Here is a 27,109-nt window from a genome sequence, read left to right on the forward strand (position 1 = left end):
AGGAGAAGACTGTTCTCCTCAATAAGCGATGTACAGTATACATATATCAAGAACAAATTAAATCATCGCCAAAGGATACCAAAAAGAAACAAATTAGAACCAACTTACCTCATCGTTCAGGAGTAGGGAGGACAGCTCGTAGCAGAGCGTGCATGACTCCGGGAACCATACCATGTAGGCGGACCTTCTGTAAAAGAAAGGAGACATAAGTCTGGATGTTCCTTGAGACTCTGGTTAGTGATCCTATTCACAGGCTGGGATCAACCAGAGTATCTATACAACAATAATATACATGTATATGTATATATTTGTACATGTATATAATATATGTATATATTTATGCCTATATTTAATTATATATATGGATAAATATCCATACAACATCGTGTTCAAATAGAAATAAATTTCTACTTCGTACTTGGGATCGAACGCTAGCCCCTTCTAATGAAAAAGTCAGATCAAAACCAACCATGCCATGAGAGGCCATTTTACTGGATAACATTAATTATGTGTCTAACATGGTTCTATCATTGCTAGCTAGAGCTACAAATTAACAAATAACGTCAAGTAATCACGTAACATGCAACTATAAACCTCATCGGTAAAATAATGTTAACCTCGGTTCTGAACGACTGAGTGGTTCTGAACGTCTGAGTGATCTCCGGTGACACCAGAGATCCGATGACAAAGGTCCGTAATCGTGAAATCGTTAACAGCAGCGTTAAGATAATGTTAACCTCAATGCTGAACGTCTGTGTAATCTCCGGTGAAGCCGGAGATTCAGTGAAAAAGGACCGTAATAATGAAATTGTGATTAATCATGAAAAAGGTTCGTGTGCATAAGGCCGAAGCCGGAGTCTGAGTGCCGGGTTTCACCGTTGCACTCCAAATATCTGACTAGTTCCCAACCCAATGAGTATCCATTATAGCGGAGTATAACTCAAGGCGGTGAACGTTCCGAAGAGAACGGAACTACGGGTAGCGGTATAAAGCGATCCCAAAATAATGACTCATACACTAACGGAACCTATTAATAATGCTATCTATATTAACAGTAACCACATCAATAAAACGTAAATACCATCAAACGTAATATCATAACCCCGGAGAAGAAGAGGAGGCAGGGATAACTCATGAGCGTATAAAACGGAAAACGGGAAATCCACCTCTCCTTACTCGAGACTAAGAAAGAAAACGAGAGATAGGGTAACTCGTAACTGTAGTAACAGAAACCGAGAACTCCATGCTCACGCTCTCATGGTTACATTATAAAGAACCAAAAGCACACAATAATATGATATAAGAATAATGATAACATTGTAATAACCAAGAAAGAAGAATAACGACAGCGTAACAAATAATTAAAAAGATATAGTCTAAAACGACCACCTTCCCGAGGCGTGTACTTAAACTATAACAAAGGCAAGAACGTTATTCTTCGTTCGTCCAAATTGGACTTGCTAGCAAAAAAATACCATAGTAAAAACAATAAAATAATGATAATAATAATGGTCATAAAACGTAAGTGATATACCCTAGATGACAGAGTACCAGATGGGCAATATTAACTTGAAATACTAGCGAAGCGAACCAAACCAACATAGCTGCCGACACCGAGGAAGGCCAATCCCCTCCCAAAATTTAAATCCACATTACTGGAAAAGCACAAATGCCCGGTACTGAAAAAAAGCTGTCAAAACAAACTATGGTACTTAACATTGGTAAAGGTGAAGTAGCAGCGTCAGTCATGATGAATTAACGCCCAACACGGGAAAAACACCGAAAGCACAAATAATACGACTATGCAGGAAAGTCCAAAACAGAAGGATGACCTAGAGGGCGCTCGTGTTGGGTGACGGGGCGTGGTCCAAGTGTGGTTTCTGGGGCCTTTGTTACGGCCCCTCCCTTTGATGAAGGAATTATCTAAATGGAAGACAGCCTGTGAATAGTGGTTTTCACACGCCCCTGATGTATACACGACACCCACGAGGTGCTCGCGCGAGGGTAGTAACCTCTGCATTCCATGCTTTTATCTTTCTCTGGTATATTTGGAAGATTTATATCAGAAAAGTGTAAAGAAGGACTCTTTTCACCGGCCGTCACAGGTCGACCCAGAAATTAACAATCTATTATTCTTCACGGTAATTTTCAATAAAACAGTTAGGTCATTGAACATGAGCAATAACATTTAGAAAAAAAGGTTTGGTTATTGGCAGTATATACGAATAAAGAGTGCATATACGAAAGATTACTGTACTTTATTCTGGGCCTGTAATCTACTATGATTTCAAAGGGAAGGCACTTGACAGGTAATCAACACAAAAATAAATAATGGAATGGCAGGAGATCCATTGAGAAATAGTAAATTAATTTACTGGAATTAATAATTCATCTACATTTTAAACTTACAACCAACCATATGGATTAGTGAAATAAGAAAGAAAACATACCCTACAGTACTTTATAAACCTACAGCTAAATATTCTACCTTATTATCAACCCTTCCAAATGGTTTGGCACTGTAACCCATGGCACATCTTTGGAAATTTTACTCAAGACAATAACTATACTCTACAAGACAGAACTTCACAGCCTTTATCACACCGACTATTTCTTTTCCACTGATAAAAAAAGAAGCTAAAGTACATTTTTTTGTAAAAGTTTCATATACATAGCAGAAAAAAAAACACTCATAATTACTGGAAGTAAATTGTTATATGGTGTTCAAAGGGTCAACAAACATTTATTTGTTTTCCAAAATAACTTGCATTGATAGTACAAGTAAAACTTATTCAATATGCCTGCTGATACTTATTCTTTAGCTAACAGTTTGTGCAAGTATGTGTAACATATTTTTGGACTCTAAAATAAGCAATTCCTAGTTAATGAAAAAAAAAAATCAGAAGAAAGGAGGACTTAGTACAATGACAGTTGCTAGACAAACCTTAAAATCATGCCGCATGTCAATAGAACTAACTTTCTGAAGAATTTTCCTTCCTTGCCTGGTTATGTAATTCAGGTTACACAGCTGCCTAGCAATAATCATCAAACCACAACCACAACAAAACTTGATGCATTTTTCTCTCGATTTCTGTTACCTGAAAGATAATTTTTTTTGGAGATTATCTTTTTACATCGTAGGTTCAGTAGTAAATATTACCATGAAATTATAATAATAAACAGTATCGTACTGTACTCCCTCACAATACAGTAAAATCTCTACTATATGACTTCAATAGGAAGAGAGCTGCCATTACTTCTATCAAGCTCCCCTGATGTTCATATTGCAGACTTCCCACACTCTGGTGAAGGTGGGTTGCTAGTGAAAACTATAACTTACCATGCTACTCTTACCAGAAGTCTTAATATTATTATTTACAAACCAACTCAAAAAAAAGTAATGGATTCCAGAGAGTTCCCAGAAACAGTACCTTATCCTTTAATTAACTATTTATACAGTACAAACAAACACTAACTAAAACATAATATTTGAACCAAGAATGAAAATGAATTAAAACCCAAAAGTGATATTACACCACTTCACCATTACTAACTATAGGCCCTTAAAGCCCTTCAATACTGATAAACCAACCATTGACCTGCTGCTAAAACCTTTTCCAAAATATTATTTCCATAAAAATTAACATATGAAGCTGGACTTTTAATATCCTGGATACTAACCTTTGTATTTCATTACACTTTAATCCAATTCTTAGCAAGCCTCTATGACCAAACTTTAACCAAGAAATTACATGGTATTTTTGGACAGAGGATGATTTGGAATCCTCATCCCATAAAACAAATAGAGAACAATACCTCTAATGGATGTAGTTTTGTCCAAATAAGATTTAACGGCTCTTGCCGTACAAAAATAGTTTTTTTATTATATACTGTAATGCTCAAGTTTTCCAGAGGGAATCTGAAAGAATTGTGACAAACTTTTAGTCTTAACATCCTTTTTAGCTCTCGAGTATGCAAAACATATTTTTTCCCTTAAAGCCTACATTAGAAAGTGGCACTTGTAGTTCACTTATGCATTTGGATGAAGCAAATGCAAATAGGGAAAAAAGAAAAAAAAAGGTTTTGGCTATGAGATCTTTAACCGAAATATTGTAAATCTACTTCCAAATTCCAAGAAACAGAAGTCTTCCAACAATGAAAGACCTAAAAATATCTGCTATAATACCAGAAAGGTTAGATCTAATTCCTGATGCTTAAGTACAGAATTAACCATGCATTTATATCCCTTAAAGGCTGGCATCACCTTTATCATACACAAGGAAATGTAAAATCTTATTACCTTAACTAGTTCTAGTAGTAGATATATTTATGGATTTGCACCAATAAAAATATTGTTAGACTATCTTATGGAACCTATGACAATCTAGAGGACAACGAAAACAAATTGTCTGTGAAGACGGTGGATAGTCTCGATGTGGTTAGATGTAGCACATAAAGGTTTGAATGGATTGCCTTCAAGATTAGTTGTCCGAGAAGACTGGTTCTGTATGACAACTTTCTCGGACACTCCAATAACAGAGGTAGCATCATCCAGCAGCTTGTAAATATTCTGACCTTTTTTATCACCTGCAATATCATGGTAAACAGTGGAAATGTGTAAGGTTTCAAATTCAACCAGTCTTATAACATACAACCTACCTTCCATATGAAAAGATCCAAAACTCATTATCAAAGCGTTTCTATCTTTGTGTTCAAAGTTGTTGCAAAGAAGTCTACATTCGGTTGACCTTACCATTTCCAAAGTTCTACACATAATGACAGATGTAGGGACAGTTCGTTAGGAAGAGCGACATTTTCTGATTAACCAATCCACTAAAATGTCATATTTTTCTAGATTGAACTTAGGAAGAAGGCTTACTCCTCTCAAATTTGTCCAAGTCAATAGCACCTATGCTATACATTACAAAGATTGTGACCATGTCCCCCTTTGGTTATGGCTGTACGCAAATGTGGTACAGTATTATCGTCTAAAAACACATTTTTCCCTATCACCAATGATTCCTGGTCCTGAAGACCCTCTAATATTTCTATTACAGTACTTCCTAGCAATTGATACGAGGAATTGACTCATGCAAGGACAATCTCTCCGACAGATATAAAAGAGCTCTAGTTGCTCGCTATCCTTCCTACAAAGGTTCTGTGAACAAAAAATTTCTGGAATTTTCATTTCCAAGGAATCTCCATCGGATAATTGCTTGTGATCCCAAAAATGTTTCTTTATCGCCGTTAGAATTCTGATGGATATTAAATTTGAAAACCCCTCATCCTTAGGTGTCCCATCGGAACAAATTTCTTTAAGGAAATCAAGTTCCCCAGAAGTTTCCTCCACATCTGAACAGAGACTTCAACCTTCTGAACTTTTTCAACAACAGACTAAAAGACCGAATGCTCTTTTTTAGATGGAAAAAACCCCAAAAGGAACAGTTCCGTTACAATTTCCAAATAAAGAATATTCCGAGTGGGAACCAGAATACTTCAAACTACCGAAGATTGCAACTGCTCCAGTATCCTAAAAAAACCCACACTTGTCAAACCTGTGTACCGTACTTTCCAACTCATCAAAAATACCAATTGTCAAGATATAAAATACTCTTTGCCAAAGATTCTTTAACCAGTTTGAAATGGGGGGGGGGGGGGGGAAATTATCCTTGTGGATACTAAGAGGAATCCTGCAACCAAACCACAGTCATTTGAATTGGAAAACCTTTGATCCAAGATATTTTCTCAAATTGAGAATAAAAGGAATGTGAAAATATGAATCAGAGGTCTATTCAAAACATCCACTCCTTTCTTTATTGCCCTCCCAGAACTGTCGAGGGTATTTCCATGGTAAACTGTGTGTGAACCGTTTGAGGTTTTAGACATCTAGAAAGGTCTTCAAACACACCGATACGTAGAGGGACTATGCATAACTTCTGTTGTAAAATCCCAGAGCAGGGTGCAAGACCTATTTTTATTAAATTTTTCCATAAATTTCCAAATTTAGTTTAAAAATCTGTTCCTTTGCTGTATTTCCTAGATAACTCTGAAATGGGATTGGTTCCTAGGACAAAGGAGGATTGGAAGCTAGAGGAACAGGCAAATACGTTTATTAGTTTGTTGTCATTGGCAATGAAATGAAATTAAACTATGGTTTCCGTTTTAGGTGGCATGTTTTGGAAAAACAGAATATAAAATTGCCTTTATTTTACAGTACTTGGAATTTCCAAGGATACAGTAAATTCTAATATCTTGAAATGACCAATATTTTATAATATGCATGTTGCTGCATAAGCATAATAGGTTGGCCAGGGCACCAGCCACCAATTGAAATACACTGTACTACCGCTAATGTGTTATTGGGTCCTCTTGACTTGTCACAGAAATACATTGGATTCCTCTCTCCGGTTATGGCTAATTTTGTCTTTACCTACACATACACCGAATAGTCTGGCATATTCTTTCTACACACTCCTCTATCCTCATACACCTGACAACCTGAGATTACCAAACAATTCTTCTTTGCTCAAGTGGTTAACTATTGCAATGCAATTATTCAGTGGCTACTTTCCTCTTGGAAAAGGTAGAAGAGCCTCTTTACCCATGGTAAGCAGCTCTTCTAGGAGAAGGACACTCCAATATCAAAAGCATTGTTCTCTAGTCGTGGGTAGTACCATAGCCTCTGTACCATGGTCATGGATTAGAGTTCTCTTGCTTGAGGGTACACTCGGGAGCGCTGTTCTACCTTACTTCTCTCGTTTTTTTTTTTTTTTAAGTTTTTTATAGTTTATATATGAAAAAATCAAATTAATCTTGCTACTGTTGTCATATACAACTGTAATTATGAAAATTACTTAAAATAGCCCAGTTTGTAATAGTTTCTCTTATTATTCTAATGATTGTTTCCTATTTTGAGGTTTTGGCTCTGGAGGTTTACCTCAGCCAAAGGAGGACTTTTTCCAGCAGATTACTGGTCTTGGCGTAGCGACTGTTGGATGGAGGCAATTGGTGCTGGAGTTCTTTCATGAATTTGGGGTACTCCGATTGCAGTGGAATTTACATTTCTTTGATAGTGAACTGTGTGTACCAGTGCTGGCCACCGTCTGGTTTCTGGATTATGTTTTGACCCTGATGCCACCAGTGTCTCAAGATTTGCCTTTGATTGGCAACGTATCTGTATAGGCAGTGAAAGGGATTATTTGTTTGGTGCTCATTTTGCGGAACATACCTCGTCAACAGCTAACAGTTAGAATCCTTCTGTAGTGCCATTTGGAAGTTATTCATACTTCATTTAAAGTTTTCCATCACTTTTCATTTACTGTACGTACAGTATTCTACTTTTATTAGTTTTTAATTCAAATCATCAAAAAGCGTTTGATGCATTTTTACCTTGTTATTCATTGCAAGACCAGAGTACAGTGCTACCTCTACATACGTTCTTAATTCGTTCCAGAAACTGCTTCGTATGTTAAAACTATCAAATGTTGGAGCAAATATTCCCATAAGAATACACAGTAATTTGTTTAATTTGTTTCTCAGCCTAAAAACCCATAATAACTCCTTAATAAATTGCTACACATAATTACACATAACATTAACACAATTGAATACAGAAATATCTAAAAAAAGAATAATAATAAAGAAATAAATAAAAAAGGGGTTTTTATTAACACTTTACCTTAGCGACAGGCCAGCGCAGGTGTAGGGACTGCTACGCAGGAGACGGAAGATCAGCGAGGAGGTAGAGACGGCGACTGCAATAACGTACGATAACTTACTCTAACTTACACTACGTGAACTTTAACCTAACTTAGCTTATTTTTTTTTTTTCATTTTTATAATTATATATTTTTTTTACATTTTTTTCTTTTCTTATTTTCAATTTTCATCACTTTCACTCTATTTGGTCTTCTTTTTCTTTGCTTCACTTTCTCTTTTCATCATAATCACTAGACCGTTTAGTAGATTTTTTTTAAGAAACTATCGAGAGAGAGTTGCTTGGTACGGCTTTTGAGGATTTTTCTAATATAAGTTAAGCAAACTCATCATCGAACTACAGTGAACCCTCGTTTATCGCGGTAGATAGGTTCCAGACGCGGGCGCGATAGGTGAAAATCCGCGAAGTAGTGACAGCATATTTACCTATTTATTTAACATGTATATTCGGACTTTTAAAACCTTCCCTTGTACGTAGTACTGTTAACAAACCACCCTTTAATGTACAGAACACTTAATGCATGTACTACAGCACCCTAAACTAAAACAGGCACAAATATTAAAGGCGATTTTATATCATGTGTTTCCTAAACACCTAAAAAGCACGATAAAAAATGGCAACCAATGTTTTGTTTACGTTCATCTCTGATCATAATGAAGAAACAAACTCATTTAGTGTACACATATATGTACGTATAGGTTAGTTTTTGCATCGATTATATTGATTATACAGTACTGTATGTTGATTTTTTTATTACCAATGTTTTAGTTTACGTATTTTTCTTAGGACTTCCAAATGAAATCTTTTTCTTTATGACGCCGCCTGAAACGACGGCGTGTACGCTCAGTAAACAACCACGCTCAGAACAAACAAGGCATTTAACGCGCATGATGATAGTGATAAATAATGATACAGTACATACAGTATTTACAGTAAAAGCATTTACAAAATATGTTACCTTACAAATATAAATTATACAGTACTTGTACGTAGCAAAGCAGGAAAACAATTTGAGAGAGAGAGAGAGAGAGAGAGAGAGAGAGAGAGAGAGAGAGAGAGAGAGAGAGAGAGAGAGAGAGAGAGAGAGAGAGAGATTGTTTTACGTACGTAAATGTAAATTTTAAACAAAAAAAATATGATAGGTTACAACATGTAGACTTTTAAAACCTTCCCTTTAACTTAATGCATACAGTACGTACATTACTAAACTATAAAACAGGTTAAAGTAAAAAATAAAGATTGTTACTGTACTCACCACGAAAGAAGTTCAAGAAAAACTTGAATGACGATGGCGATGAATTTGCTGCACAGTAGAAATGATGATGATGAAGCTGATGATGTGTTCTACTGTGCAGTCAATGATAGTATTTTACGTCTCTTCAGACGGAGGTGTCTTTTCCTGGGACACCTCTTCAACTTCTTCAATTTCTTCCGAAGGCGTACTAGCAGGAGGAACTGGCTCTTTTTTGCGAGGCTGAAAAAACATTGTGATCGGAAGTTGTTGCCGCTGCTTCTTTTTTCGATCCAAGAGCATCCTGTAGGGAGTCGTGATGTCATCAACCTTGTTGCAGAATTGCATCGAGCGAACCATATCCTCGTCCCACTCTTGCAACATTTCTTTCGCCTCCTTCATATGGTTGCAGAACTTGGCGAGCCGTTCTAATGTTAAGCCCGTTTCTTCGACATTTTCTTGGGTCTCTTCCTGGGTACCCTCACTCTCTTCCTCACTTGCCGATTTCGTCAGGTCTTCGAGGTCTGCGTCAGTTAGGGGCTGGGAATGGCAGTCCAACAACTCGTCAACGTCTTCAGTCGTCATGTCGCCAAACCCGTCACCCCCAATTATGGCAGCCAACTGCACAGATTTCCGTATTGCAGAGTGTTGGATTTCCGACGGAGTAAATCCCTTGTCGTCGTAAACAATATCGGGCCACAGCTTCTTCCAGCTCGCATTTACGGTTGCAGGTTTCATCTCTTGAAGTGCCTTTTGAATACTCTGCAGGCACGTGGCTATGGTGTACTGCCGCCAGTACGCCTTCAAGTTGAAGTCTTCATCCTCGTCATCTTGGGCAGCATCCACACACGCAACGAGGTCCGCCAAGGTATTCTTCGTGTAGAGGGCCTTGAACGCCCTGATAACCCCCTGGTCCATTGGTTGAATTAATGACGTGGTGTTGGGTGGCAGGAACTCAACCTGAACGCCCTCACGCGACAGGTCAGTTGCGTGTCCACCAGCGTTATCCATAAGGAGAAGGATCTTGAATGGCAAGCCCTTCTCTAAGAGATATTCATGGACTTGCGGGATGAAACACTGGTGGAACCAGTTGGAGGTCAGCATCTTCGTAATCCATGCTTTTTGATTATGCATCCAGTACACGGGAAGGAGATTCTTATTTTTGTTTTTCAAAGCGCGAGGATTTTTCGACTTATAAATAAGCCCCGGCTTTAACAAAAATCCAGCAGCATTGCCACACATCACGAGGGTAACGCGATCCTTGAATGCCTTAAAGCCAGAGGCTTTGGCTTCCTCTTTGAACAGGAAAGTTCGCGACGGCATTCTCTTCCAAAACAAGCCGGTTTCATCCATATTAAAGACTTGTTCCGGCTTGTATCCACCTTCAGCGATAATGTTCTTGAAAGTCTGGTTCACGTAAGTTTCAGCAGCGGCAGTGTCAGCGGAAGCAGACTCCCCATGCAGGGAAACGCTTTTCAGGGCGAAGCGTTTCTGAAACTCCGCGAACAATCCTTTGCTTGCGGAAAAACGTTTCTGAGGCTGGGAATCAGTGGATGTCCCTGGTTGAGGATCATCTGCATCATCATCATCTTCAGCATGGTTGCCGTCGTCCTCTTTAGGTTCCTTTGCAGCAAAATTCTCATACAAGCTCAAAGCCTTTGTTTGGATGGTGTTCGTATCCAACGCTATGTTCTTCTTCCGGCAGTCGGCAATCCACACAGCTAAAGCACCTTCCATGCGTACGATCGTTTTATTACGCGTTGTAACGACTCGCTTCGCTGATCTGCTAAAGGTGATTGCAGCAGTCTTTCTAATGTTCGCCTCGTCCTTCTTGATGTAGCGAACGGTGGATTCGTTGATGCCAAAATGGCGGCCGGCGGCCGCGTAACTTCTACCATCTTTTAACATGTCGAGAAGCGTAACCTTCTCAGCTATCGTCATCATTCTTCGGTGGCGTTTAGGCTCACTACCAGCCTTACTAGAAGCAGAACGCTTGGGAGGCATTGTAACAGAAAGTTCAACAAAAAGTTCAACTTAAAACAGTCGCACACAGCACAGATTAAACTTCACAAAGTTAAGAACGTCTACTCAGCAATACGCGGAAAGAGAAAGTGAACGATGCAGCCCCGCGAGAACTTTGATGCTGCGGGTAGAAGATGCGGGCAAAACACCAATCACAGGCTAAATAACAAAACTTGAGTTTTGATTCGTCATCTATCAGCGCTTGAACCAATCACAACCCGTCTTAGTACTATGGCGCGTTGGTTACTCATAGAAGATGCCCCCGCGCATACTGAACGTACGTAGATTAAGTACAATACAGTACCGTAATAATAATAAATAATGATAATAATACTGTACAGTAATAATAATAATAATAATGATTAATAATAATAACAATAATAATTTTATTAACAACAACAATAATAATAACAATAATAATAAAAAATTTACGTACGTACGCTATTTTACGCGCCTCTCTCTCTCTCTCTCTCTCTCTCTCTCTCTCTCTCTCTCTCTCTCTCTCTCGTACGCTTACAGTATTTGAAATGTGATTTTTGCAACAAAGAATATTATTGGATGCAGTACTGTACTACGTACGTATACATACAAAAGATTCATGGAAAAGAAGCACATCCATTACAGTACACACCATTCTAATATGGTATGACTGCATCTGATTTGCGTTTCATGTTCGATTTAATTTTACTACGTACTGAATTATCGTATGATCACATTCTCTTTTCGTGTTTTATTTCTTTCTGTGCTGAATTATATATCATATGTAATGCAATGAACAATCAGTAAGAGCAGATATTACTAATTACAGTATTAATGGAATTACAGGTAACAAAATATCGTATTTGGTTATCTTCAGATTTCGCGGTATTTTCGAATTTTCCGGAAAATCCGCGATATGTATATATATATGGGTTATGGGAAAACCCCGCGAAGTGGTGAATCCGCGATTGTCGAACCACGAAGTAGCGAGGGTTCACTGTACGCAACTACACGGCAAACCTGAAGTTTCTGTGGGCGATGCTTGTCGATGAAATTAACCACGTGTTGATGATATGCTAACATCCGTTTTATTTCAGCAGTACCTAAGATTTGGCCTACCTCCTCGGTCTCCTCCGACTCACTCAACTGCGCTTGGAACTCATCATGCTGCATGGCTTGCAGCTCCTAGAGTTCCTCGGTGGCGAGCTCTTCATGATGCTCATCGACGAGTTCGATGATGTCATCTTCATCCACCTCCAGACCCATGGACTTGCCAAGGGATACAATCTCTTCGACGTCTTCCTCGGCGGCAAGCACAGGTTCATTCTCGGGGCCAAAACCTTTGAAATCTCTGGGAGCAACAGCTTCAGGCCAAAGCTTCTTCCAAGCTGAATTCAGGGTCCGATGAGTTACTCCCTCCCAAGCCTGATCTATGATCTTTAAGCAGTGCACTATATTAAAGTGGCTCCTCCAAAATTCACGCAAAGTTAAGTTGGTGCTTTGCGTGACATTAAAGCACTGCTTAAATAAGTGCTTGGTGTAGAGTTTCTTAAAATTAGAGATGACTTGCTGGTCCATGGGCTGGAGGATAGGGGTGGTATTCGGTGAAAGATACAACACTTTTATAAATTTGTATTCGTCGATGAAATCATCTTTGAGTCCTGGGGGGTGAGCGGGTGCATTGTCCAAACAAAGCAAGCACTTCAAAGGCAAATTCCTCTCCTGAATGTACTTCTTGACAGCAGGGCCGAAAACTACGTTTACCCATTCCACAAAGCTATGCCTAGTAACCCAAGCCTTAGAATTAGAACGCCATAGAACATTTAGCAGGTTTTTATTAATTCTATGTGCTTTAAATGCCCTAGGGTTTTCGGAATGGTAAACTAATAAAGGCTTAATTTTGCAGTCTCCGCTGGCGTTGGCACAAAGCGCAAGAGTCAACCGATCCTTCATTGGCTTATGTCCAGGCATTTTCTTCTCTTCGGCGGTAATGTATGTTCAACTAGGCATCTTTTTCCAAAACAGACCGGTTTCATCACAGTTGAACACCTGCTGCTCTACGTAGCATTCCTCCTCCACGATGCTTTTGAACTTTTTAACAAAGTCTTTAGCAGCCTTGGTGTCTGAACTTGAAGCTTCTCCATGACGAACAACTGAATGAATCCCGGTCCGTTTCCTAAATTTCTCGAACCAACCTCGAGACGCCTTGAATTCCTCCGTCGTAGGATCGGTTGAACTCTCCCCCGCGTCACCCCCAGAGCCCGGCGCCTTCAAGTCACAATAGATAGCGCTGGCCTTCTCACAAATGATTGTTTCAGTCATCTTATCGCCAACAATCTCCTTGTCCTTGATCCATATTAACAAAAGGCGTTCCATCTCTTCCAGGGTAGGGCTACGACGTTTAGAAATAATCGTGATCCCCTTCGAAGGTTTCACTGCTTTAATGGCTGCCTTCTGTTTTAGGATCGTCGAGATCGTAGACATACTCCGGCCATATTGTTTAGCCAGATCGCTAACACGCACACCTCGCTCATGCTTTTCTATTATTTCTTGCTTTAGTTCTAATGAAAGCATTGACTTCTTCCTTTTCTCACCACTACTACTTCCTGAACCGAAACTAAGCTTTTTAGGACCCATGATTACGAAACACAAAAACAAATCGTGAAAAAGGAAGATAAAAAGCACTGTTAATAACTGAGCGAATAGAGAACAACCACACGATGCGCACGAGATGAGAGGACTGATCAAGGCGATGCTCGATTGGCGTCCCTCCGATTTGCTGCTGTCTAGCGGCGTCAACAGGAAACTACGATCGACGCTTTCGAGAAAATTCCACGCGTACGTGTATTATTTATTTCGTATGTTGGAGCAACACTTCGGGTGTCGAGACAGAAATTTGGTAGAATTTTACTTCGAATGTTGGAAAATTCGTATGTTAGGACAATCGTATGTAGAGGTTCCACTTTTATGTTTATTAAGCCATTTAAATTATTTAAAAAGAGAAAGAACCAAATATTAGTATATTAAAAATCTCTATCTCGAATGTACTTAAAAGTAATACTGAGTGCCTCTTTATAGGGCAAAGTTTGTTTATTTCCTAGTTTCCTTTCCTCACTGGGCTATTTTTCCAGTTGGAGCCTTTGGGTATATAGCATCTTGGCTATTTTTCCCAGATGGAGCCCTTGGGCATATAGCAACTTTCTTTTCTAACTAGGATTATAGCTTAGCTTGTAATAATAATAATAATAATAATAATAATAATAATAATAATAATAATAATAATAAATAATAATAATAATAATATACACAGATGGTTTTGTAATTCAGAAATTGTCTTATACAGTACTGTACTACAGATAGCAGGTAAGTTCTTAACATTTTGCCCTAATTTTCAACCTCATCTTACCTAAAGGTAGTCTTAAGCATGGAAATATATAGTAAAACTTTCAAGTTATTCTTATTTTCTCTAGCTTTACAAACTGGTGTCTTTCAAGTTGCACTACCTGCCTCAAGATGAGGATGCCGAGATGTAAAGTATGATTTATAAAGCGATTTGTATTTTTCCTAACTATACAGACCTAAGTCCTTTAGGCTGCACTATCTGCCTCATCCAGATGAGGATGACGAGAAGTATGCCGGTAGAATGCTGTCCGGCAGACGAAGCAAAAGTGAACGTTGTTCTACCTGTGGGGTGGGCCACCCGACAGACATAAATGTTTAGCTTGTTAAACATTTAAATGGAAGTTCCAGCTTCCCTAGAGTCATGTAATAGTGTAGGAAAAAATAAGAGTGTGATAATATTGGCTAAATAGTGCGAGGAAACTACAACAATCGGTAATAAACATTTCTATTTACCCAAGAATTATGTGACTAAGAAAGTATACTTACCATATGGTCGGTCTGGAGAAGGTAATTACAGATTAACAACATGAACAAAAACAACAGCCATTTTACTTAAAGGAGGATGAGGTATACGAAAGACTAGTACTTTGGCCATCATCTTTTCATAAATACTTCATAGCCCCGCCCACACACAAAGTTGAATCATAAGTCTTCATCCAGATGAGGCGGTGAACCAGTCTCAATATCTATTAAACTGCGAGCAATGCTCAGCAAACAATAGGGCCTAAAAAGTGCAGATCCTAGTGCTACGACCAGAGTTGAATCCATGCACACAATCCAACCCTGCAAAATTATAACAATGTTAGAAATTTTTTTCTAGCACAAAAAATAATTTTTTATCATGAACACAATTACTCAATACATTGTATATCAATCTTCTCAATAACAAACACAACCAATTCCTGATTATTAGCTTTGATTGGATTATTGAATCTAGGCTAGAGAACCAGCACTTTTTTCAAGTTGCCTTTATCTTCATGTTGACCATGTAAATTTCCAGTAATTACTCTCTCTCATTTGCTCCAAATTATGTTTTTTCACTTTAAAAACATTACAACCTTTCCTCTTTAAGATCCTGCTATTAACACCTGTATTCCAATGGCTAAACACAGATACTCTAATAGGTGCTACAAATGATCTCACATGCCACTGCCTTCAATCTAGATCTTCTCTTGGTAGTAAGGCTTCATTAATATTTGTAATAATGTACTACAGTACTCTCTAATTACCCCTTTCACTACTGTACCCACGAGGTACAGCAGAACCCCCATTTAAGAGTCACCTTTGAATACATGCAAATCTGTATGAGATAAAAATTCAAATTACTTTATAAGCATTGTATATACCTGAAAGCAAAAATTTCCCTCCCTATGCAAATTTTTGTGGACAAAAACTACCAAGACTAGCAGACTATGTTAAAAAAAAATGAAGCAGTACCCACATGCCACCGAAACAGTATTAGCTTGCACAACCCTCCCAGGTCAGTGCAATACTCTTTCACTCTCCGAGCTGCTTTAGTAGAAAAAATCATTTCATACATGTGTTTTTTTGGCCTTTTATTTTCTACACTGTGATTTATATTGTTCCTCTCTGCCTAATTTCCTCAACCAATCAGCTTTGGGGCCTTTAAAGGGCTGTGCATGCACAGATCCTTCAGAGTAGTAATAGTTGCTGGTGGTCCCTAACCCAAAAGAGAGAAGAAGAAATACAGCTAGGTATTCTTACCACGCATTCTGAACTAACGTCGTGACCACTATCTAAGAGATGCTTTGTGTCCAGTGAGGGAGCTTGGCTTGCTATATAACCTGTTCAGCAGCTACCACAGGTCTGAAATGAAACTTATACACACTTTTTGGTATCTTCCCGAAGGTAGTGGCCAATGAAGGTCGTCTGCAGTTTCCATTCTCCTGCCTTTAAAACTTGCGCCACAGACCAATTTTTCATGAAGGCTAGAATAGATCTAATACACAGGACTTCGTAACGTCATGCACAAAACTAGGCCTTGGCAATCTCTCTGGAAATGGGGAATATGCATCCGATGGTCTCACGAAGCCAGAACAAAACTGTGTTCTTGGATATGACTTTCTTCAACCTACCAGTGCTGAGGAACAGCCTCTGGTATTCCAGTCTGAAATTCCTGGTTCTCTTCAGGTAGTATAGTAGCACTATCTGGACTGAAGCCAGTCTTCCCCATTGCTAGCCACATCTTGAGGGAAGAGATGGAGAAAAACTCTAACCTGTAGCAATGAATGGCGGGGTTCTGGGTCTTCTCTATGAATTCCGGGATGAACATTAGGGTAGTTCTCTCTACAGTATACTGTACCTGGAAGAGAAGCATCAACAAATCTGGAAACAATTTGGGGTGTGGCAACTTGGGTGCCACAAGGGTCATCGCGATATTCAACAGCATTAACATAGGTGTTATAGAGACATTACAGGTAGAAGAATGGAAAGGTGTAAGCATTAATGTTGTCCAAGGTGTCAAAAGGTGTCCTCCATTACTGCCGACTGACCTAGGACTGAAGGGCTAAACACAAAGCTTCTTATTCAGTCAAGTGGCAAAACAAGTTTATCAATGGAGAACTCCAAACAATAAGGAACCTTTCCACCACCTAGGGTAGTAGGGACCTCTCTGCTCCTGTCATCTGCCCCCTGGTGGTTGAACATGTTCAGAGTAAAGTACAGTACATTCCTCTTGCCTGGAAAGAACCTCTAGGATACCTTTACTGTGTTGATGAATACCAAAGTGTGTGCCTGCTTTGTCAATTCGGAGTGGGACTGATGTATGACACCACAGTAGTGTTGTCGTCATCATCACTACAGTGTGTTCTATCAAACTCTGTTGAAAAGTTTGCAGCGCTAGAAGTTCTGCTCGCATCCGTAACAGGTTTACTAGAGTAGCTCATGGTGGTTTTGTATGCAAATATATGTCCAGAGCTATCCTCTTCAGGAATCCATCGATTGTAAGATCCAGTAACAATAATTTGTTGCCAACATATTTCCCACCGACGGTGAAATAGCCGAAATGGCCATGCCCCTTTTGGTCCATGTACTGCCATCCGCCACGAATGTATCTCCGTAACTGTTGGAGATAGGAGGTTGCCTGAACTCTCAAAATGTGCAAATTGGTCACATTATGGGGTCAGTAATATATATTTCTAATTTTATAAGATATTTTTTAAAATACTTATATGTATATAATATACTATATTGGCAAAAATAATCAGTATAGGCAAAATTATTTTATTTTCATTTTCAATAGTTATGGATCCAAGGTTGAGTTCCTGGATGCTAAACAACTACAGTATATCAATACATCTCTGGCATTAAAATGCATTAAAACTAATTTTTAAATTTGTAAATGCAGAACTTTTATATATGGTATGACTTTGGTGTTATGAAGAGGGGGAAATTATTTAGATTTCTGCTCCTGTTGGTTTCAATACAGCCACAAAACATCTTTATTTTAGGTTCCTCTCTCTGCAACTCATACATGATGTTAGGCATCTGCATGGAGGGTGCATGTATTTAGGCCTGCATCATATGTTGTTTCTCCCCGATATTGGAATAGATCTGTTTTTATGACCACAGGAGTTGGGACCTGCAACCTCATCCTGGCCTGCAGATAAGCTCATTTGATATTTTCTTGTGAAAAATAGTACACAAGCTGGTTGAACTTCAGTTTTTTCTTGCAGTTGTGGTACTGCTTCTATTGTATTCATTGAAAATAGAACAGTCAGTTTTCTTTAATCCAAATTCTTATTATTGTTATTATTATTATTATTATATTATTATTACTAGTTAAGCTACAACCCTAGTTGGAAAAGCAGGATGCTATAAAGCCCCGAGGCCCCAACATGGAAAATAGCCCAGTAAGGAAAGGAAAAAAGGAAAATACTGTAGAATAATCTAAGAAGAGTAACAACATTAAAATAAATATCTCCTATATAAACTAAAAAAACTTTGATAAAACAAGAGGAAGAGAAATAAGATAGAATAGTGTGCTTGAGTGTACCCTCAAGCAAGAGATCTCTAACCCAAGACAGTGGAAGACCATGGTACAGAGGCTATGGCACTACCCAAAACTAGAGAACAATAGTTTAATTTTGGAGTGTCCTTCTCCTAGAAGAGCTGCTTACCATAGCTAAAGAGCTTCTTCTACCCTTACCAAGAGGAAAGTGGCCACTGAACAATTAGTGCACTAACCCTGGAGTGAAGAAGAATTGTTTGGTATTCCAAGTTGTCAGGTGTATGAGGACAGAGGAGAATATGTAAAGAATAGGCCAGACTATTCAGTGCAATGTGTGTAGGCAAAGGGAAAATGAACCGTAACCAGAGAGAAGGATCCAATGTAGTACCATCTGGCCAGTCAAAAGACTCTCTAGCAGTAGTATCTCAACGGGTGGCTGGTACCCTGGCCAACCTACTACCTACTGAATTGTTTAGCATTGCTTGTCATCTGTGGTGAGAGTTCTTCTACAACTAATTTTCCCATAGAGAAAGATCCATGGATGCTTTTAGACAAGACACCTCTGAACTCGCCTTGCTAGTGTTGTTGCAACCACCGAGATCACAAATGGTGGGAGGCACAACACCAAACTATAATCCAGTCAATTAACCAACAGGTGAACTTGTATCATTTTCAGGGGCTTAGGTAACCAATCTTCACGGACAACATTCGTTATTACCAGGTCCTTAGTGTCCCAGGGACTAATTTCTCTTCTTCTTTGAGGTAGGACAACTAAAGGCATAGCTAAGTGCGAGGGGATAAAAACAGTAAAAGAAAGCAAAGAGTATAGAGAGAGATCATACACTAGTGGAAAGGGCGATGCCCTTCATCGCAAATGCCCTTAGGTGTGCTCAGTTCTAGGAGGAGTAGCAAGTATTTAAATTTCTTACCAAAGGGAAGAATGAAAGCCATGTAATTTTGATGACTGTAAGCGCATGCAGACCGATCAAAAGAAATTACCGGCTTTAACTGAAAACCAAGGACAAGGGAGAAGGTCCCTTGTCGTAATTCAATTCTGAAGAGAAAGAGAAAGAGAAAGAGAAAGAGAAAGAGAGAGAGAAAGAGAGAGAGAGAGAGTATTTTGAGCCAACATTCAGCCTTGGAGTGCAGAAAAGCTCTCTGCCCCAGAGTAGCCGTGAACTAAAGTACAGTACAGTACAGTATGTAACAGGAGCCTTGCGACCAATGTTCCATTTCCTGAAGTATAGGCAGATTTTCCAAGTCCAGCAGTACCAGATCTGAAGGCCCGGTCACACCGCCCGAACGTTGCTGGAGCGTTCCTTGAACGGTAGGGAGGTGGACCAAACCCTCGAAAATTTAATTTAACGTTTTTACATTCGGTAGGCTGATGAACGTAGCAAATCCTCGCATATTTCCTGAGTTTTCTTACAACTCTATTATGGAAGTTGCTAATTTATGCAATAAGGGTATTGGTATACAGTACAGTATGTCGAAAAGTAATACTGTTAAAAAAACCCGTAATTTTAATTAAGATACAGCGACCGTAATTTTTACCCTACAGTACTTTGTTATTATCTTTTACAGGTTGGCGACTGTAATATCACTCCGCTATGCTTTTCGTCATCCTGTATACCAATACCCTTATTGCATAAATTAGCAACTTCCATAATAGAGGTGTAAGAAAACTCAGGAAATATGCGAGGATTTGCTACGTTCAGCAGCCTAATAAAGACCGAACGTAAAAACGTTAAATTAAATTTGAGGGTTTGGTCCACCTCCCTACCGTTCAAGGAACGCTCCAGCAACGTTCGGGCGGTGTGACAGGGCCTTAAGTAATAGCCAGGCCTAACACTGCTGAACTGATGGAAAGCAGGTTTTTGATGTGGCATAGACAATGATCGGTCTCAGTAAAACAGGTCGTCTATAACTATAGTCCATTTCTTTTAGCGATGCATATTTGCACCGACTCCCAGCGGTGCCCTTTTAGCTCGGAAAAGTTTCCTAATCGCTGATTGGTTAGACTTATCTTGTCCAACCAATCAGCAATCCGGAAACTTTTCCGAGCTAAAAGGGCACCGCTCCGAGTCGGTGCAAATATGCATCGCTAAAAGAAATGGACTATAGTAAAAGACAGTCTTGCTCTCTATTCGTTGAGGATACTCCGTTGAGGATATCTGAAGTATCCTCTACTGTATATAAAAGCTTCCTGGAAGTCTGAAAATGGAAGAGAGAAAGACCGGTGCCCTCTATGTTAATAGAGGAGGAAGTGTTCAGTCTCGTATGGGCCAGAGTACTAGAAAGAGCCATGTATCAAGGCTACATTCCCACTACATACTGTACCATTTATCTTATGTTCCTTTACCCTGAGCAGTTTGTTAAATACGTTCCTAGGTAGATTTCAGGGAAGTACTGCTCCGCTTGGTACTTACCTTCTTCTACGTAGGTCACTTTACTTCAAGAGATGGACAATCCTTACACGAGTGGCGAGATTACTGTTCAATGGCTCCTACGACAAAAAACAAATGTATGCATCCTAGGTAGACTACATGTGGATCCCAGGAAAGCATGGATTACAAGAGTAATTGAAATCTTGATTTCTGATGCTTCTGACTGTCACAGTGTGTGGATTTCAGGTGCGTGGCACTCAGGTTTGCTAATCATGAAGACTGATTGCTTGAATTCCATGGGCCTACAGACCTTCGAAGAGCGCACAAATGTTGTAACATGGGAGAGTCCTGTCTATGTTCTAGGGAAGCAGTCGGGTTAGGGCGGCCTGGCGTCGACGGGCGAGGGCGGCCTGGCGTCGACGGGCGAGGGCGGCCTGGCGTCGACGGGCGAGGGCGGCCTGGCGTCGACGGGCGAGGGCGGCCTGGCGTCGACGGGCAAGGGCGGCCTGGCGTCGACGGGCGAGGGCGGCCTGGCGTCGACGGGCGAGGGCAGCCTGGCGTCGACGGGCGAGGGCGGCCTGGCGTCGACGGGCGAGGGCGGCCTGGTGTCGACGGGCGAGGGCGGCCTGGTGTCGACGGGCGAGGGCAGCCGGGTGCCGACGGGCGAGGGCGGCCGGGCGCCGACGGGCGAGGGCAGCCTGGTGCCGACGGGCGAGGGCAGCCTGGTGTCGATGCGGGATGACAGCCTGATGTCGATGAGGAAGGACAGCCTAGCGCTGACATGCGCGAGTGGTCGGCGGCTGACGGGGAAGGACGAATGGGTGCCAATGGGAGAGGGCGGAAGGGTGCCGATGGCCAGGTGCCAATGGGCGAGGGCAGGAGGACGAAGACGGCCGACGGTGGCAGAGAAAAAACGGGTGAGAGTGGCAGGGAACCAATGGGCAAGGCCAGCCGAGCGCCAATGGGGGAGGGCAGCCGGGCGCCATTAGGCAAACTCCTTCCCAATGCATACCATTTATCTTGCTGGAATGAAGCGTTTTCATGAAGAGGTAAGCAGGAGTAGTACGTACAATTTATTCGATTAAGTTGACATCATCCCTAGCACAACGAGGAAAGAAACAGCAAACAGTAAACTTGTCCAACAGGAAGAGGGTATCTGTAGATTGGATGGACAACTGTCACACAGCTACCATAATCAGGAAGCAAACTGTAAACATTTGTCTTCCATTAAAACCCTCCCACATGACATCTTTCTTATTCTTTTAGATAATAGTCTTGGCTCAAGTTAAAATTGCTCGATAAAGATGCTTGGAATACATCTGTACTCTCAGCCGGCTGAAGACAAAGTGTAGCTTGGAGGCCTGACTGGCAAGCATGGTCTCTCCACCACACTGCAGTAACCACAGCCACCCCATTAAAAGTTTTATTAGTCTTATCCAGCTTCAACAAAAAAATATTTCCATTAAAGGATGAGGGTTTGTATTTGTGTATGACCAAACAAAAATAAAACCTAACCAGAGGTTCCTCAACTAACCTAACTTGGACACCATATTCTTACCTACCGGGAGTAGGTTCCTGCAACCTTCTGCAATGCCTTCAGGATGCTGAATCCTTAACTCAATTGTCTTGCCTTACTGTTTGGAAAAAAAAAAAGGTAGGGGCTCCAGCTCTTCAGTAGAAGATTCGTCAGGCTGTGCAGCCGCCCAGTTTAGAGACCTGGCATAGTCAAGTGCAGCCATTTGAACTTTTTACGATTGAATACTGTTATTAATGGCGGTCATTGCGCCACCTTTTTTCAAACAAAGACCCCACCAGGAAGGACTGGGTCAACAGGCCATAAGCTTTGGGACCCTACTCAAGAGTCTCACCCCCCCCTCCAACCATCCTATACCAGTCTACCCCCCCTGAGGTCTCATTTCCAGACATCTTTTACAAACCACGTGGCGATGTCAAGATCCCAGGAGAAAGAGGAGGCCTATTGATGGGGGTGTCGGGACACGTGACAAGGCCTGACCAATGGGACAACAGTCAGGCCAATTTCCCTCCCCCCCTTGGGGGCAAAAGGGACCTCAGCCAATTTCCCTCCCCCCCTTGGGGGCAAAAGGGACCTCAGTCGGCCTGGGAGCGGCTGGGCATCTTCCTTCGTTACTCAGCCTCCGTGAGAGAAACATCACCTCTCTCCGCCCTCAAGACATCAGAGAGGCAGGATCTGGGCATACTCTCCACAAGGGAGAAACCAAAGTCCTTTTTACTAAGGTAAGGTGTCTGATTTTGAGATCCTCATCATCCTTACCCAACCTCCCATCCCTTCCAAATCACATCCCATTTTTTCCTCTTATCCTTTAAAGAAAGATCCTACCCACTGAACCTTTTATCCAATTCCCTATATCCCAACCATGTGTGCCGTTTGCTCCTAACCTTAATTAATTCACCCTGTGACAGTGTTTAAATCCCTAAGCTTTGCACTTTCATTCTACAGTGGAACCTCTACATACGAACGTATCTACATCCAAAGTAAAATTCGAGCAAATTTTTTACTACACCTGAATTTTATTTCGACACACGAAGTAAGCAATTTTCGTCGTACCGGTTGTATCCGAATTTTTCGACACGCGAAGTACAATTCAAACACGTTCCTACTCTACACCCGAATATTTTTTTCGACACCCGAAGTAAACAATACTCGTACGCATAGTCGGTGCTTTTAGCGCCTGAAGTGTTTTTTATTTCCCCCGATAGAAGGCAGCACTTCGACCTCGGAGGGACCCTCAATTAGCGCAGCTCGGGTCAGTCCTCTGTTCTCGTCGGCTTCTTGCGGTTGTGCCCTGTGCGTTCTGCTATTAACTGTGTTTTACTGGTGATTTTTTACGTGCATCCTTTAACGGTAATTTACGTAAAGTATGGGTCCTAAAAGGCTTAGTTTTGCAAGTGGTAGTGGTGAGAAAAGGAAGAAGGAAATGCTTTCTTTAGACGTGAAGCAGGAAATTATTGAAAACCACGAGCGTGGCGTCCGTGTGAGTGAACTTGCTAAACAGTATGGCCGTAATATGTCGACGATCTCGACAATCCTTAAACAGAAGGAAGCTATTAAAGCAGTGAAACCTTCTAAGGGGATCACCATTATTTCAAAACGCCGTAGCCCTATTATAGAAGAGATGGAATGACTTCTACTAGTGTGGATCAAGGACAGAGAGATCGTTGGCGACACCGAGACCGTCATCTGCGAGAAGGCGCACGCCATCTTTACGGACTTGAAGGATGGGGGTGATGCTGGGGAGAGTTCAACCAAACCTTCCTCAGATGATTTCAAGGCATCTCGTGGCTGGTTTGAGAAATTTAAGAAACGTTCCGGGATTCATTCAGTTGTTCGCCACGGAGAGGCTGCTAGTGCGGACACAAAGGCTGCAGCTGACTTTGTCAAGAACTTCGAAAGGATCGTGCTGGAAGAAGGCTACGTAGAGCAGCAAGTGTTTAATTGTGATGAAACAGGGCTGTTTTGGAAGAAGATGCCCAGTCGAACCTACATCACCGCCGAAGAGAAGAAATTGCCTGGGCATAAGCCAATGAAGGATCGGTTGACTCTTGCCCTATGTGCCAACGCTAGCGAGGACTTTAAAGTCAAGCCCTTACTGGTTTACCATTCAGAGAACCCTAGGGCCTTTAAGGCACACAACGTCGATAAGAACCAGCTTCATGTTTTCTGGCGATCGAACTCGAAGGCCTGGGTCACTAGGCAGTTCTTTGTGCAATGGGTTAACCAAGTTTTCGGCCCTTCTGTGAAGAAGTATCTTCATGAACAGAAATTGCCTTTAAAGTGCCTGCTATGCCTTGACAATGCACCCGCTCACCCCCCCCCCCCCGGACTTGAAGATAATATCTTCGATGAATTTAAGTTCATAAAGGTGCTGTATCTTCCACTGAATACCACCTCTATCCTCCAGCCCATGGACCAGCAAGTCATCTCTAATTTTAAGAAGCTGTACACCAAGCACTTATTTAAGCAGTGCTTTAATGTCACGCAAAGCACAAACTTAACTTTGCGTGAATTTTGGAGGAGCCACTTCAACATCGTGCACTGCTTGAAGATCATAGATCAGGCTTGGGTGGGATTAACTCGACGGACCCTCAATTCTGCCTGTAAGAAGCTGTGGCCTGATGCAGTTTCTTCCCGAGATTTCGAAGGTTTTTACCCCGAACCTGATCCCGTGGTGGGTGCAGCGGAAGACGTAGAGGAAATTGTCTCCCTTGGCAAGTCCATGGGTCTGGTGGTCGACGCAGATGACGTTACGGAACTCGTCGCCGAACATCACGACGAACTTACCACAGATGAGCTCAAGGAACTCCATGCTATGTCTGAGCACATGAGTGATGACAAGGAAGGGAGCGAGGAGGTAGAACATGTGTTAGGTTCGGCACATATAAAAGAGGTGTTAGGAAAATATCAAGACGTGGTCGACTTCATCGACAAATACCACCCAAAAAAATTGCAGGTTTGTCGTGTAGTTTCGCAGTTCGATGATGTTTGCCTAACTCACTTTCGAAACATTCTGAAAAGCCGTACCAAGCAACTATCTATCGATAATTTCTTTAAAAAACTACGAAGCGAACTCGTGATGAAGAGGATGTAAGTGATTCAAAGAAAACGGCAAAGAGTGAAGCGGAAGAAAGTGAAACAAAGAAAACGGCAAAGAGTGAAGCGAAAGAAATTCAATCAATTTTAAGTGTAGAGAGTGAAAGTGATTAAAATTAATCATCAAAAAGAAAAAAAGAAAATGTAAAAAAAAATATAAAATATAAAAATAAAAAAAAAAAATAAGCTAAGTTATGTTAAAGTTCACTTAGTGTAAGTTAGAATAAGTTACGGTAGTGTAAGTTTATCGTAGTTAACCTCTCTACCTCCTCGCCGCCCGTCCGTCTCCTCTCTGCGTAGTAAGACCAACAACACCTGCGCTGGAGTTGCTAAGGTAAAGTGACGCTAAAAACCCGTTTCTTATTCATAATTTTTTGCTAATTCTTCTTATTTACATGTCTATTATCTAATTTAGTGTGCATTATTCTCATGGGAAATTATGTGTAGTAGTTTATTAAGAAGTTATTATAGGTTTTTGGGCTCAACCACGGATTAATCCTATTTCAATGTATTCTTATGGGAAAATTCGTTTCTCCATCCGAACATTTTCTACATCCGAAGTTGGTTCTGCAACGGATTAAATTTGTATGCAGAGGTACCACTGTATTTGCTTAAAAGTTTTAACCACATGTCTTCCTCGTGTTCCCAGCCAGTAGAAGTAAGTGTTTGGTTAATTTAATTTATTTCCCTTTCCAGGGAATGTGATTGCTGTGCTGAATCATCATCCACGGTCCATCAAACTCCACGCGAAGCACGTTGTGGCTTAAATTAAAATATAGTTATCTGTTGTGCTCCCCTTTTCATTAATTTTTATTTAAAGATTGTAAATACATCTATTTTATCGGTATTCCTTGTCTTATTGCCGACTGGTGACCTTTCCATTATTCTTTTCCTTTGTTATTGCCCCGAGTTCCTTAAGCAAGGCCGGACTCACAGCACGGAAGCGTAACAATACCTAGCAAGGTATATGCCAGGCTTCTTAATCCACTCATTGAAGTCCTTCCACAAAAGTTCAATGTTCCAAGTACAGTATTGTATTAATATCCAGTTCTTGGAGGACAGAAATCTCTAGAGGGATTTAGTCAGGTGGCTGTACCAGAGTAAATGTAGGTCATGATTAATGGGCCCAGGTCAGAATAACTGACCATGGCAAAGCATTGCTGGATAGTAGGCAGAAGTGTATCACTGTCACAAGGTAAACAAACATTCAACCAAGAGAACAAGGAAGATACAGTATATTTACCGATACGTTCACTGTCACCAAACAACCCCTTCTCGCTTCAAAATACAGTAAAGCCTCTTCTGTACATGCTTTTGGCACCAAGTCTCTCGTCAATATATGCCTTGATGGGAAGGACTCAGATTGCAACTTTGTTCTTATACCTATCGTTCACCATTACAGAGCAAGAGATTGCAATTCCACACCAGATTCCAAAGTAAAACCCCAATTGCCGACTACAGTCCAGTGCTTTCTGGTGAGATAACTAGGTGATTTATGCGGAGCATAATTCTACAAGGCTTCAAATCTAACAAAAAATTACATTCCCTTGGTATGAAGGGGCGATATTACTTGGTCTTTTGCACAATAACTTCATGATGATACAGTTTCTCCTCAACAAAATTACCACAGTTCAGGCACTACACAATCGAGTTGTAGGATACAGCTACGATACAGTCTATTTGTAGTCTCTTTATTTCAGACACCGAAAAATCACAGTAAGGTATAGTACGAATGCTCAAAACTAGGACACAAATACTCACACGAACAAGT

General features: G+C 40.7%; 1 long non-coding RNA gene across 1 annotated transcript in view; it reads right to left on the bottom strand.

Annotated features, from left to right (window-relative positions):
* Positions 1 to 1,662: 1,662 nt before the first annotated feature.
* Positions 1,663 to 27,109, bottom strand: part of LOC137631999 (uncharacterized) — a 36,871-nt gene continuing 11,424 nt past the window's right edge. Inside the window, exons 2-3 of the long non-coding RNA XR_011041984.1 lie at positions 14,838 to 15,134; positions 1,663 to 3,098 (exon numbers count right to left, since the gene is read on the bottom strand). This is a non-coding gene — a long non-coding RNA (uncharacterized lncRNA). The remainder of the gene's footprint in view (positions 3,099 to 14,837; positions 15,135 to 27,109) is intronic.

The sequence above is a fragment of the Palaemon carinicauda genome, chromosome 40 (genome assembly GCF_036898095.1).
Source record: "Palaemon carinicauda isolate YSFRI2023 chromosome 40, ASM3689809v2, whole genome shotgun sequence".
Taxonomy (NCBI): domain Eukaryota; kingdom Metazoa; phylum Arthropoda; class Malacostraca; order Decapoda; family Palaemonidae; genus Palaemon; species Palaemon carinicauda.